This window comes from Anneissia japonica, unplaced genomic scaffold, assembly GCF_011630105.1.
Source record: "Anneissia japonica isolate Jap-2015-1 unplaced genomic scaffold, ASM1163010v1 scaffold4024_len430915_cov183, whole genome shotgun sequence".
Classification (NCBI taxonomy): Eukaryota; Metazoa; Echinodermata; class Crinoidea; order Comatulida; family Comatulidae; genus Anneissia; species Anneissia japonica.
Genome location: NW_022726558.1, coordinates 36,867 through 52,727, shown reverse-complemented (window position 1 = coordinate 52,727; position 15,861 = coordinate 36,867). Strand labels below are relative to the sequence as shown.

The following is a 15,861-nucleotide window of genomic DNA, read 5'->3' as shown; positions in this document are numbered from 1 at the left end:
AAAATCAGCCCACGGGTCCTGAAAAGGTAGGTCTAGAATCCTTTTCTTTTTCCCCTTTTTTTTGTTGCACAAGGGAGGGGTCAGGACCCATGATCCCCTCCTCCCAGGTCCGCCAATGTGAATTGCGAGAAAATGTAACTCGGTCGGGTACTGGATAAACATTCTCTTTCCCATCCTTCTCCTTTTCCCCTCCTTCTTTTTTGCATTTCCGATCATACAAAGTTCTCCAGACATTATATATTTTTCGCCAAAAAGTGGGGGGGGGGGGCCCGGGCCCCCCGGCCCCGGTTCCGCCGCCCATGGCTAATAGGGTTCCCTGAGGAACCCCACCTGTGAGGGTAGCCCATTCAGATAACGCCCATTTATAAATAACACGCTGAGAACTTTGGGAGATAAAGCCGACTATCCACTGAACTATTTCAGGAGGTACATTCATTTGTAAAAGCTTCTCAAAAGCAATGGTGTGATCCACCATATCAAAAGCCTTGGAGAAGTCAGTCAACACCAGAGTTCTGATATTGGCCGGCATCTCCAAGGCACTCATGATATGGTGGTAAATATTAATTAAACAATGAGTGGTTGATACACCCTTCTGATTGCCATATTGTCTACTGTCTAAACTACTAGCTATCTTATCAGTAACAATTTTTGCCACTCTGCCTTCAGCAATTTTTGCTAATGTTGGCGTTAGAGAGACAGGGCGCAATTTGTCAATGGTAGACGGGTATTGCTTTGGTACAGGGACGACATTGGCCTTTGTCCACCGAGAGGGAATCTTTGCTTGCGCCAATGAAGCATTGATAATATCTGTAATGGGAATGCTGAGCTCAAAAGCACATTCTCGTAAGATCTTAGGAGGAATGTTATCAGGTCCTCCAGACTTGTTAATATTAATCCTTCTCAAATCAGACTGTGGGCCCAACCTTGACCTGTGGGCCCAGAATTTGAATAAAATTCATTTTATACATGATACAGAAGCCTATTGCGTATGGATTTAACTTTTTTCATCAAAATCACTAGTCTTTTGTTTACACAAGTTTACTCTTACAATAGTATATCATATGAATATTATGTATGTCATCATATAACTCAATTCACTAAAATTGTATGAAAAATGTTTGCATAATAATTAGGTCAGAGGTCAGAATCAGGATAAAATTCAATTTTTACACGATACAGAAGCCAATTGGGTACAGACACTATACAGAAGGCTGTGTATGGATTTAACTTTTGTTTTATTAAAATCACACAGTACTTAGTACATAGGCCTACATATAAAGATCTATACTTTATAAACCTTAATATAACCTAAATTCAATAGCATAGTGTACCCAAACATCTTGGATTTGTTGCATACTAATGACCTAAATGAGATCAATGATCAGAATTTTCGTAAAATGTATTTCATCCATAAAATTTTACATTTTGTTTTTTTTTTATAACAAATCATTGCTTAGTATATGCATACTCCATATGCCACCATACAAGTCCAATGTAAAAGCACTGAATTAAAAACTAAACCTTTTCTGTTAAAGGTCTTAACTACAAGACTAAAAAAAAATAATGATTGGTTTACATTCATAAAAATTAAGTCTTCATGCATATAGTCACTGTTTTCACGAAGTGACACAAACCTAAAAATTTACAATTTTTAAATTTCTTTTCCATTGACATTTCGAATTATGTTCATCGAACTCTACCTTTTCAGTTAATTTTTGTTAATGAAACTATATTATGTAGTTAGACTAATTAGCCATAGCACACGTCAAACCAAAGAAAATGGATTTTTCATTTTCACAAAGTGATACAAACTTTCAGTGGGTTATCAAAAGACGCGTGTGCAGCATTGCAATCGTTGTTTTGGCATCATTTCTCGGCCTTTTGATGCCAAGTATACAACATCTTGACATAGACTTAAGAGTTTCCTCTTAGTGTCCACTGGAATTACGGTTTCCTTATCACTCACATCATCACTTGCTCCTGTACACCAAGCAAAACACTTCATAAGTATTGGAGGAACCAACTGCTCACATTTCTCCAGAGTTATGTCTTCAGCTCGAAGTGGCCACTTGTCTGGAGGCTGAACATCTTTGATGATTTGACGAAGATGCATAGCAGCATGATACAGGTCAATGTGATCTTTCTGTTGTGTCTGTAAACCTATCTGCATTTCCTCACTTTCATCACCTGTATCAGTTGATGTGAAGTTGGAGTCAGAATCATTTTCATGTAGGCTAAATGCTACCTTTCTTGTACAGTATTATCACCTTCAAATGTCATGACAAGTTCACAAAGATGCCCATGAACACGTACAAACTCCAATCTGGCTCCATACTTTTTCTGTAGTCGTTTTTTTAATGTATAATTTCTGTAATTTTTAGCATACATTCCTTCAGTGCTTTGAATGGTCTTGACAAACAATTTATTTAAGGTGTTCATGCGCATAACTTCACCACATTCAATAATCTTCTTGTCAATGACATCACAAGTAAACTTGTGAAAAGATTCTGCATACATTATATGGGACCTTCTTGTGCCTTCAAGTTCTTTGCTTGTTAAACAACGTGTGTATGACCAGTAGCAAGATTTATGGTACTTTACTTCAATGCTTACCATATCTTTTCCACGTATCTGTATGAGGAGTTCGTCATCACCTTTCAATTCTGCTGCTTTCAATAATGATTTCCCATCTGTTTCACATGACACCAGCTTTTCATAACATCGTGTCACATTATTGCGCTTCTGCTTTGAACAAATGATACAAATTGGTGGCAAAACATGTACACTTTTACGTGCCACTGAGGTTAAAACCTTAACAGTACATGATCTTAGGAATCATTTTTCTGTACTATCTGATGTTCCTTGACTAAATTCTGGGCTGCATGCAGCTACCTCTTCAAGATAAATCTTAGGCTTACCAAGATAACTATTATTTTCACGCACTATCCCACTACATTTTTTTGATAGGAATTGTTCAACACCATCAAGGTTCTCCCACTTGCTTACACACTCCAGAAATGTTTTCCAAGTGGTATCGATAAACATTCGGACATTATAATCTTCAACCGTCGCAATGTCTTGCACCACATGACAAACACAATTTAAGTTTGGCTCTTCATCTGAAATAGGCTCCATAATTACCTGCAAGTAAACCAGACACTCCTCTATTATGGTTTATTAAAAATGTGCACTGAATTTAAATTACATTAGCACAGACAGTTAAAATGTTATTAAAAACTATTAGCTATTTTGCATACATTTATTTGAATTAAAAATGATTTTGAGTTAAATGAAATAAAAATAAATCTTACTGTAGTGTTAGGATTCACTAGTGTCAGAGATATAAACTATTTTAATGTCTCAAATAATTGGAATTTCTAGACAAGTGCATATATTAAAGTAAGACCAGGCCTAGGCTAGTCAGTCTAACAATGATAGCCTGCCTTCGGCTGACACATATCTAGCTGCCTAGATATGTCCTAGGCTAGGACTGCAAGCCTAGTTTGGCTGGTGGTGATTTTTACAATAGGAATATTATGTTTTGGTTATATGTAGGCCTAGCTGGGCTAGACCTAGGTGTTCTTCCTAGCTAGCATAAGTAGGAGCCTATTTTCATATTAAATATTATTATACTATATTTATATAGACCTAAACCTTGAGGCTTATATTTATTTTAGGCCAACAAGGCCCAGGTAGAGGGCCTAGGCCCTAGGCTAGCCTACTACTAACCTACTAGTTAGCCTAGTAGGCTAGGCCTCGAGCAATCTCATCAACCAAATGATTCAATTATCACTGGCTATGAAATAGCCTAGTAGTGTCAATTACTATGATCGTAATTTCACGCTGCGTATTATTTGGCTAGGCTAGACTAAACCTTAATTATATACTGTACACTTGGCCTAGCCCTAGCTAGGCCTAGGAAGGACCAGCCCTAGCCTATATAGAGATTTGCTAGGTTTCTATAGATTCTTACACTACTCGAGATACTATATATGACAAAGTGGACATACTCACCATTCACTAGTAAGAATAAAACAACAATACAGCGCAGAATCGCATGGCCGGACGCCCTCTTAGTGAAAAAGTTTTCCTCCATTAGTGGAAAAGGAAGGGCGCCTTTTGCGTCTGGATATACTTAGCAACAGAAGGGCGCCCTGTACGTTGGGCACGAAGTATAGGAAACTTGCATGGTTAAAAAGAAGGGCGCCGCCTACGTTGGGCACGACTTTCGCCTCATTTTTACAATGCGAGAACTCTATCTTGTATTTCTAGTATCTTTGGTATAAGTTGTCCTCGTTCTTCGTCGGTGTATCTCGTTCTTTCTTTCTCCTCCGCACTTCTTGCGGGGTTCCCCATGGGGTCTTCCACGGGTGCGTGGATTTCTCCCGGTGATTGGCTGCAACGTATAGATGACGTCATTCACAACCAATCACCGGGGCAGCGGCACATTAGTCGTCCCACTTTTATTTTTTAGAATTCCTCTCCTGGCTTCCCCATCACAGTTGTTTTTTGGGTTTTTTTTTTTAGAAAACACCAAGAACCGATAAACAAATGGGATTGTGGTAAATCCCATAATTTCGAAAAAGGATGCCAATAGGGGACGATGAAAGTCCCGAAGCAGGATTGCTAGCGGGGCCGGCTCCCATGGGTAAACCGGCCGCCGCAGCCGCTAAAAAAAATGCCAAGGTGGGGAACAGAAATGTTCCAACCAACATGCCACACAAAAATAATCCCAGTGAGAAAAGCAGCACCATAGAAATACAACTTAAACGCCCAGGATAAATTTGAATATCCCAATTGGGTCTTGGATTTTAAAAACAAGACAAGCCAACCTGCCCGAAAACAGTAGCTGCTCGAGAATAGAACAGTGGCGAATGAGAGGACTAAAGGTCCAACCTACAACAGGGAGGCCATGGTGAACCTCCAATTTTGGGGTGTGGAGGCAATTTGTCCTCCACGAGCTTTTGGTGAGCAACTGAAAGGAGGATGGGGGGAGGGGATGGTGCAACAATAAAGGAATCATGGAATCACTTTTTTTTTTTTTTAACAATAACTCCAAAGAACAATAAAAACAGGAACTCCATAACAACAACAGCCATTAAAAATGGCGAAAAACAGGAACTTTTTTTTTCTTTTCGTCTGTTTCTTGCTACTGCAGGGCCGGTTCACGCAGGAACACGACCACCGCAGCAGTAGGCCTACTCACAGGCGATCCGGCTGCTAGAGCGGATCACCTAGGGCAAGGCGCAGTACCCAAACCGCCCGCTCTCGGCTCCCACGGCTTCTAGACGCCGCTACCGCTCTGTGGAGGCGTTGGAGGCTGTTATACGCCTCTCGCAGCGCTGCCGTCACCCTATCCTCCACCGGCAGTTGAACAGGCGCTTGCCTGGGCGGGGCCTGAGACCCGACCACGGCCGGAGCAGCACCGGCGGCCGAGTAGGTAACAAACCCTCGACCGATGGCCCTGCCCCCCGTGGAGGGTGTCAGAATCCGCCCACGACCGCTGTCTGAACCCCCACCGATGTAGGTCGGTTCGTGCTGCTGCGCTGCGACGTGGCGTCGGCAGCGACCCGGCGCACCGGAGCCGCTGCTACGCTCGCGCCAGAGTTACGCTGCTGCACTGCGACGTGGCGGCAGCAGCGTCCCGGCGCACCGGAGCCGCTGCTGCGCTCGCGCCAGCAGACAACTGAACCGGCACCGGAGGCCTTGCCGTGGCAACACCCCGATTTCCCGATCCCTTGCGGCCACCCAGCCGGTCGCTGGCGGCCGGCAAAGCGGAGTGGCGGCTGTCTCGGTTGCGGCTCCTGCGCACCGCGCGCTTGGCAGGAAGCTGCTGCGGCAGCCACCGCCCCTGTTCAGACGGGCCAGACCAGCGGGATTTAACCGCAAAACCTGACTGGCCAAAAACAGCAGAGCCGTATGGTGTAATAACCCAAGCGGAGTCCGCAGGGGAAATACATCGAGTTGTCGTGACGGCGACGTCTCGCTACACCCGGACACAGGACACCGATACTTGGGGACCTCCTTCCCCCCACTGGATGCAGGACCAGCCCCCTTGGGATCCATGGTCGCTGCAGCTGCGACTGCCGGAGCTGCGACTGCAGGGCCGGTTCCCGTAGGAACAGCGACCGCCGCAGCAGCGCTTGCAGGACCAGCTCCCGTGGGTTAACCGGCCACTGCGGCGGCAAAGCTCACGGGGCCGGCTCCCGCAGGAGTACTGGCCGCTGTAGCCGCGACGGGAACATCCCGGCGACGGAAGTCCCGGCCTCCAAAACCGGAGGCCTGCTGGTGTTCGGCCTCAAAGTAATTTAGGGCAATCCCCAGGGTAGTTGTTCCACCCAATGGGGCCTGCCACGGAATCGAGCAGGTGTAAATTCCCTGCTCGTCCGGGCCGGCCACCACCGCAGCGGGCCAACTTGCCCCTCCCAGGCCGTCGCCAGCGTACCAGCGTGCGTCCCGGCTGAGTGGGTCTCACCCCTGTCCCCGATCCGCACGAGGAGTGTAGTGGTCCACTCCCCATGACGGACCTTGGCCTTGAAGACCCCACGGTCATCAAGGGGCCCTGACAGGGTCACATCTTCACCGAAGGAAAGAGTGGCCACTGACGCTCGGTAAGGGGGTAGTGAGGAGTCCTGGGGTGATGGAAGGGATGATGCCAATAGGAGGTCCTCGGCCTCCCCTATCTGTAAAGCTTCCAAGGCTGGGAGGTGACCCCCGTGGGAGTCAGACTCTCCAGCCGCTGGTAGTTCAGCGCCTGCCTGGGGGCCAGTCCCCGTAGGAACTGGCTCGCCAGGCGGCTGGTCTGGGGGAGGTGGTCAGGGGACTGGGCCCGCCTCACCTACCTCCATGGGTTCTTCGGCTTTCTTGTCAGTCATATCTGTAAGACATAATAATTGAACAGTAGGTAAGTGAATGTCTGTCCCTACTACTTTTAATGAAGCTGATCTATATTTAATTATACTGTTTCTAGACTACAGCCAGTGCACTTGTAGCGGTCTATATCAATGGCCTCTGCGGGGGTGATATTAACACAAGCCCCATGAAACCATTCCCCACAGACATGAAACCATTCCCCACAGAAATCACATTCGATCATAAACCGCCCCTCCCACGGTTTACGGCAGACACAGTAGGGTTGGTCATCCATCTCTGTGTCTGCGTCAACATCGGGTTTCTGGTTGTTAGCATATTGGGCAATCTAATTGGGGAGGTCACTATCCCGACAGAGCTTTAATTTGTCGTGGTGGATGACAAAAACTTTATTTCTTAACCGCGCCCGGAAGGAATACGGAGCAAGCACCTCGGTAATTACTCCTGGACCCTTCCAGGGCGCACGCAGCCTTTTGTTCTTGCCCTTGATTGTCGTTTGATCAAGGACATAAACTTTATCCCCCACGGCATATGTGCGCTCGAGAAGCTTAAGATCGTATTGATGTTTGTTACGTCTTAAATTCGACTTCAGATGTGACCTAGCCAAGTGGTGCGCCAGCCTCATGTTGTTTGTCAGTCGACTAGCATAGTCCCTCTGATCTACTTCCTCCACACCCCTTGATGAGCCGAACATGAGGTCAGGTGGTGTCGTGACCTCTCTGCCCGGCATCATCATGTTGGGTGTAGAGCCAGTGCTACGGCACACTGTTGATCTAACAGCACTGGTGATTTGAGGCAAATATCTGTCCCATTCCCGTTGCTGCTTGCCGACGAAACACCGTACGGCGTTCATAACGGTCAAATTGTAGAAGACGGCCTGTACGGAGTTGTATGTGTTTTTCTTATTTTAAGGAACTTGCATAATTCAGTAAACAGCTCACTCTCGAAATTTGACCCCTGGTCGGGATGTAGCGGTAACGGCATTCCGAACCGAGAGAAAAATTCTCGAAGTAGCACCTCTGCGGTGAGCTGGGCTGTTTGATTCAGGACGGGGTAGGCCTCCACCCATTTGGTGAATTGGTCTACCACCATCAAGACATAGATATTACCTTTATCTGACTGTGGGAAAGGCCCTGCAAAATCCACGTGGACCCTCTCCATAGGAGCCCCCGCATGATAATAATTTGCTGAGACCGTCCCCGTCTATTACCTTTCTTATGTCTATTACATGTACTACAACCTACCACATAACGTTCTATGTCCCCCGCCATCCCAAACCAGTAAAACCTTTGCTTAAGTCGCAACTTAGTACGCTTGATTCCCTGGTGAGCGGACGACGGCAGATCATGATACGTGTGTAAGGCGGTGCTTACAAGTTTCCGGGGCAGCACTAATAATTCATCTTCCCCTTGTTTATCCTGGATAAACAGTAACCCATCCCAAAGACGCATTCTGTCCCTACTCAGCCAATAGTGTTTGGTAGCTGGACTAGTGGCGAAAAGATCGGTAGCTGTAGGCAAAGCACCCCCCTGAAACCAGAGGAATACTGGCCCCAGCTCCTCGTCTTCCTCCTGTGCCCGACTAATCTCCTGGGGGCGAAACCCCAGTGGGATTGCTCGGGTTGGGCCCTAGGTACCTGTTTTACATAGTGAGAGGGCAGCGTTGGCAACGGCGATAGGGATGGTGCCGGTAAGGGGGAGGGGTTCGCAGTCAAGGGGATGGCGTCATCGACATCCTCTGTGAAAGGCCCCCAACGCTGATGTGCCCGTTGACAATATTTACACCCCCTACATGGTAGGTCGGTAAGCGCAACTCCGTGCTTGTAGTGGTTCACCTCCCTGGGTGCCCGCGACAAAGCATCGGCGTTAACATGCTTCCTCCCTGGACGATGTTCAACTATCATGGTATACTGACTAAGTTCCTCGATCCATCGAGCCAACTGACCCTGGGGTTCCTTGAACCGCAAAAGCCAAGTTAAGCTACTATGGTCGGTGCGAACTTTAAACGGTTTACCCAACAAATAATGCCTAAATTGCCGGGTAAATTTAACAATAGCTAATAATTCCTTCCGAGTGGTGCAGTAACGTCGCTGCTCAGCCGTCAATGCTAGACTAGCGTAAGCAATCGCCCGTTCCTGCCCACCCTGGACTTGTAATAATTCCCCCCCCCCCATAGCCTGATCTGAGGCGTCTGTATCTAGAATAAATAAATCCTGTGGGTTAGGAAGTGACAGAACAGGGGGTTGGACCAGCTTGCCTTTAACCTGCTCGAATACCTGGCTTTGGGGCTGGCCCCAACGAAATTCCCCTTTCTTAGTTACAGTAGAGAGAGGCCTAGTCTGATCAGCAAAGTGAGGAATGAAAGCCCTATGGTAGTTAGCTAAACCTAAGAAGCGTTGCAATTCCTTGTAATTAGCAGGCACTGGCCACTCATGTATCGCTTGTATGTCCGAATCAGACATCTCGACGATATCACGAGAGACCATACGACCCAGAAATTCGACTTTCCTCTGGAAGAAGACGCATTTCTTGGGTTTCAGTTTAAGACTGTACTGTCGGAAACGCCCCAGGGCTTCTCTCAGGTTTTTACTATGGTCCTCAAAGGTCTTGCCTAACATCACTACGTCATCCAGGAAAGCTAAAGCAGTCTGCCACTTGAGGCCACGCAAAACCATATTGATAACCCTCGAGAACGTTGCCGGACTGTTACAAAGGCCAAATGGCATTTTAACAAATTCAAAAAGGCCATATTTAGTGACAAAAGCGGTTTTCTTTCGATCACTAGCATTTAAATTAACCTGCCAGTAACCTGAAATAGCATCTAACTTGGAAAACCATTGGTTACCGGACAGGGTATCTAAACAATCTTCTAGTATCGGCAATGGATACACGTCCTTTATTGTGACGTTATTCAGTGCTCGATAATCGATACAGAATCTAACATTACCATCTCGTTTACGGACTAACACAGGTGCTGAAGACCACTCTGAGTTAGAGGGTTGAATTATACCCCCCTGGAGCATCTTATCTAGTTCTTTGCGTTCTTCACCCGCAAAGTGCAGGGGAGTCCGGCGTAGGCGCTGCTTAACCGGAGGTGCGTCGGAAGTGTCAATGCGGTGTTCTATATTGGGGACTTCCCCAATATCGAACTGATCAACTGCAAACACGTCCGCGAACTCCGTAAGCAATTCCCGTACCGTCCCCGCCTGCGGTCCAGATAACCCCCCAGTAGAGGCATGGTATGTTGCCTGCAAATGTGATGGCAATTGACTGACGCTGCTGGGTGACCCCCTGTCTAGGACAGTAGGAGCCTCCCCAGGGACGCAAGATTCTATTACTGAGGCTATTCCTATCTCACGACCTGATTTTAATGTTACAAAATTATCGGTAGTGTTAACCACACACAGCTTGGGCGAAACGCCACCGCTATGTAGGGTTCTAGGAATTAAAAGACTTTGATGTACGTGTGGTTCTACAATGTATTCCTGTAACCCGGCATCCAAATTACAGGCTAGGAATGCTGAGGAATTAGGTGGTATAACACGTCGCTTAACTACGGTTACTTTACAGCATGAAGGCGCAGAGGGCGCTGTGGCCTTATGGAATAAGGGCACAACGTTCTCCCCGATCTTCAGCTGTAATTTGCCTATTCTAACATCTGCTTGGGTACCCCTCATGAAGTCTAATCCTAACAACATATCGTCGTCTATGGGTGCAACATAAACATAGGTGGGGTAATTGGTTCCACCTACATTTAATTGCACAGGACCCACTTTAAGGCCTTCCATTGAAGTACCCTTACCCGCCATAAAGAGTTTAATTTTACCTACAGTAGGCGGCTTAGGGGTTAAGGACTGGTATATGTGATCAGTAATTATACTAACTGTTTATAACTAATTATACTACTGCGTCGATTGCGGTGGATTCAACAGTAACCTTTGTGTGTAACAGGGAGTCAGACTTCACCCGCTGCACTACTAAAGAGTCACCTGAGGAACACCCTATCGGTGGAAGGCTGGAGACAGCCATTAATTGTTTAAAGGAATAGCTTCCTCATCTTCACTTTCTGGACCAACCAGACGGACTTTATTTCCTGATCTGGGCTGGTTCAGACGTTTGGGGCACTCCCGTGAGAAATGACCCTCCTCGTGGCAGTTGTGCACGCCGTCGATCTCTCCGGAGATTTACGCCGTGCTGGCGACCTGCGCCTATCGCTAGATGGAGAGTCTAGTTTATCCAGCAAGCGATCAAATTTCAACGTTAGGGAAGTCATTCTCTCCTGAAGCTCAGTTATTTGAGCATCATTTGAAATACGCGCTTCCCTTTCGGTGGAGTTGTCGCGAAATCCCTTACGGCGCGTGGCCGCAGGCGAATTCCGGCGATCACCTTACGCTGGGGACGATCTTCCCTCATCTCATTCGCCCTTCCCCTGTCCCCGGTGGCAGACAAGGCCGTATCCGAACTATAAGTTTCGGGGTAGACCTGGCATACCACAGAAGGGCGTGGGAGAGGTTCAGGGGTGGGGGTAGAAGAATGAGTTGGTGGCGCTTCATCGTCAATGGTCTGATGCCATTCTAATATTCGGATAGCATTCGAGATGGTTTTGGGCCGCTGTAGGCAGGCGTACTTGCCGCCTGGCCTATCAACGCACCCTTTGCAGAATCGAAGGGCCGCAACCTCTTCGATCCAGGCATTGGTAGCACCCCCATTAGCAGCTGATTTGTAGGCCTTAGCGGCAGCCTGGAGGGCCCGGGATCCCCATTCCCGAAGTGTCTCAGACTCCTTTTGCTTTAAACGTTCAAATTTAGCGGCAAGAAGTGATTGGTCCCCCGCCAAACCGAAATACTCCTCAAAAGCGGCAACCATATCGTCGTAAGATATGGCGCCCCCATTGAGCGTATAAAGAACCTGTAAATGTGCTAGGGCCTTGCCCCGCAAGCTTACTTGAAACGCCTCGCGTTTTTCTAGTAGAGACCAGCCACTAATATCCGCAAAGCTCTCGAACCTGTCTCTAAAAACCTTCCGGTCCTCGGCACCCGAAAATTCGAGGTGCTTTTGTGGACGGAAAGTTCGGAATTCCCGACGGTCCCCCCGTCCAGTCTCATCACCGCGGGGGCAAGGCGATCAAGCCTTGCCCCCCGCGAGAAGCCTGGCGTTGGCAGCGCCGGGAACCATCCCAAACCTGGCCGTTATTACGTGCGTATCCAGAGTCCCCATCCCAAGGGTTTCGCCTATCATGGCTTAAGTCCATCCCCTGGTCGGCAGCGCAGTACCCACGGCCATCCCCCTGGGGCCCAAGGGAGGGAACAGACCGACCCATGGGTCGCTGATCCCCCACCTCAGGTAACCTACTAGGCAGGGACCCCGGATCATGAGGTTGGTATCGGCCATCCTCGACACACCCACGACTAAATTCTCTCTGTCCCGGATTTCCCCCCCATCTCAACCAGAAATCCCCCGCCTATCCCAAGAGGGTTCGCGATCCTGCATGGGATAGCGGCGCTGGCCCGTGCGTGAGAGAGTGCGTCCGCGTTCCACGGTTGAAGAACCCTGGAACCCGTCGTCCCCTCTGACGTCACGGCTATTTGGGACACCCCACGATGAATCGGCCCGCGCAAGGCGAACCGGGGTCACCAAAGGGTAGGAAGGAAAATTCCCAGGAACTGGTGTAAAGGGTTGGGTGCCCGAAGAATTGTCTCGACCAGAATCAAAATACGGTGGAGGGAAGGGGTTGGTACTGGGATAGCCATAACCCCCTTCACCTGGAGATGGGTAGATAGCTGGTCCGGCAGATGGTGGGCAACGGGCAGGGGAAGGTTCAGTAAGAACTGAACCCCCACTGACCTCTACTCCACCCTGCCGGATACAGGGACCATACAGGCAATGTCCATAACACGGACAGTTGACAGTGAGGGCGCACCTTCGTGGATGCCTGGGCCCGAAAAGGATTGATAATCGGCCGGGGAGGGGGCAGCCGCAGCTGGGCCCCCACCAACCGTTACCCCATCCTGCTGAGCACAGGGATCCCCCAAAGGAACCCCCTCCCCATGATTAAACGGGGGATTGGGTGCAAAATCTACATCCAGGCAGAAACAGTCCAGAGGGTCCTGTACCGCCTGCTGCAGTTCGCGCAAAGTCCCAATATTCCCTGCAGTTTTCCTAAATTGGATAAGGCGCGAGATCATTTCCGGGGTAAATTCCTCCGGAAAATGACTACGCTGATAAGCATAATTTACCGTAAAGTTAAAAGCTAAAGTGTCATCGACGACTGGAGCCATTGAGTTCATCTGAAAGAAATAGAAGGACGCCATTCATTAGGAACGCATGCAAGAAGCGTACCCGGCGAACAGGAAACCCACTGACGATCCCAAAGCCACAACCCAGATGGTAAAAGGGTACAGCTATCATCAACAAGGCCAGGGATACACTCACAGGTGGGGCCCTACCCGCCAAGTCACAACACTAACTACGATTACGATCCTAACTAGATAGCTACAAGCCTACACAAAACTAACACATGTTTATAATAATTAGACTACACATGCGGAAGAGTATAGAACATACAAGATCATGGTGAAAAATAATGACACATGACACGGAAAAATATTTTATTCAAAGAATAACAGCAGATATAAGACATATGATAATGTACAGGCATTCCCGCACTAACAAGAATTAGCGAAATATGGCGGCCATGGTTAACGCTGGGAGCGCACTCTCCAGTCTCAAAACCTGGCAGCAACCATGCTAAAAATAACTGCTGAATCTCCCCAGTCATCAACCAATCAAAAAACAGTATCTAACTACGTAATCCCCATATCGAGAAAAACAACAGACCTGGACACTGCCGAGTGAGAGCAGTGAGCCAGTGCGCTGCAATGATTGGCTAACGCTGGAGTGCCTAGGTCGTCACGTGACACGAGCACGAAGACGATCATTAGTCTAAAGTTGCGGTTACAGTGGAAGGCGCTGGAATGGCGGCGCGATTGAAAGTGATGGTAGCTTTGATAACTTCCCATCCCTGTCAACTAACACACACCAGACACAGATCACATTTCAAAATAACCGAAAACTATAGCTAGGCTATCCTAAATAACCTGACCTATTACCAAGCGGACAATGCGGCCCACAGTAGCAAGTATATCAGATTATTTAGCGTGATCAAAAAATACGATCGGCGCGGATTGAATAAGCTAATAAATAACTAAAAATGTGCATCGAACTGCCGACTGCCAGTTGCGATACGAAATAATAATAATAACAATAATATAATCCTATCTACCCCTAACTACACCTACAAATCATAAAGATGCTAATATATATTAAGGTCGCATATTTTCCGGTAACCAGCATGAACACGAGCATACTGTGTTGAACCATTCTGGAATCACAGGCCCAGTGCGTTAATATACAAAACGCTGTACCATGAACATGAGCATGGTCTGTAGGCAGAACGGACCAGGTCACGAGCCTATACGCCCAGTCCCGTATCTCTGCCCACTAAAATAATTAATCTGACTATTAGGAAAAAAAAAACGTATCTGCCTAGCAGTATACAAATCCAAGACGGTAGCAATTCGTCCAGCGAACTCGAGAAGGAAACGTAAACGTCTCACTACCCGAGGCCGTTGGAGGAGGCGCGAGCCGTGGATCTGTGCGTGGATGTTGGAAATCCACCCAGCCACGGCGCAACACGCACGCTAAAACTAATAAAAAAGTTTTCCTCGTCGCCATTATAGAGATTTGCTAGGTCTCTATAGATTCTTACACTACTCGAGATACTATATATGACAAAGTGGACATACTCACCATTCACTAGCAGGTGACTTCACACGCTAAATAGTGGTGGTAAGTATAAGTTGTCCTCGTTCTTCGTCGGTGTATCTCGTTCTTTCTTTCTCCTCCGAACTCCGTGCGGGGTTCCCCATGGGGTCTTCCACGGGTGCGTGGATTTCCCTCGGTGATTGGCTGCAACGTATAGATTACGTCATTCACAACCAATCACCGGGGCAGCGGCACATCACCTAGCGAAGGACCAGGGTGTGTCAGCCTGAGTCTGACCGCGACGAGAGAGAGCGGCCGGTAGCCTAAATGTACATGTCATACGCTTTAAGTAAAAAATATCATTCTTACACCGACTAGGCTTAGTCTGAAATTTATTTTAAAAGCAGAACTTACTAAAACCCGACATTACATACCGATATTAAACTGCCTTCGTAATAAATAAATTCGAACCATCCATAAAATATCATCACAAGAAGAAGATCGCCTACCGTCGTTGTTTGCCTCTCGTTTGTTTACATGTTGCCAAAGATACTAGAAATACAAGATAGAGTTCTCGCATTGTAAAAATGGGGCGGAAGTCGTGCCCAACGTAGGCGGCGCCCTTCTTTTTAACCATGCAAGTTTCCTATACTTCGTGCCCAACGTACAGGGCGCCCTTCAGTTGCTAAGTATATCCAGACGCAAAAGGCGCCCTTCCTTTTCCACTAATGGAGGAAATCTTCTTCACTAAGAGTGCGTCCGGCCATGCGATTCTGCGCTGTACCGTTGTTTTATTCTTTACTGATTCATGATTATCAAAGATACTAGAAATACAAGATAGAGTTCTCCACACAAAAAAAGTGTTCCAGCGTGTTCCACCGAAATGCATGGTGGGAATCCGAAAAATGGGACGCCCCCTACAGCTGGATCTAAACAAACTTGTGCCAAACTTTCGTTACCAAGTCGTCGCGTATTTTATTATCAGTTCTTAACAAAGATACTAGATATAAAAAACAAACTGGAATAGACACCCAGACAGACATCGGTGAATACATAACCTCCTTGGTGGCGGTAGAAATCGTTGCTATTATCCAAATAATACACAAAACAATTAAAACATAATCATGAATCAGTGAAAAAATAAAACAACAATAGAGCGCAGAATCGCATGGCCGGACGCCCTCTTAGTGTAAAAGTTTTCCTCCATTTGTGGAAAAGGAAGGGCGCC

At 47.3% G+C, this 15,861-nt stretch overlaps 1 protein-coding gene across 1 annotated transcript in view; it reads right to left on the bottom strand.

The window, feature by feature from the left end:
• LOC117113293 (thioredoxin, mitochondrial-like) overlaps positions 1–4,516 on the bottom strand; it is a 23,346-nt gene extending 18,830 nt beyond the window's left edge. The window contains exons 1-2 of the mRNA XM_033256598.1: positions 4,501–4,516; positions 2,161–2,164 (exon numbers count right to left, since the gene is read on the bottom strand). The gene's annotated coding sequence lies outside the window, so the exon portion shown is untranslated. The remainder of the gene's footprint in view (positions 1–2,160; positions 2,165–4,500) is intronic.
• Positions 4,517–15,861: the final 11,345 nt, after the last annotated feature.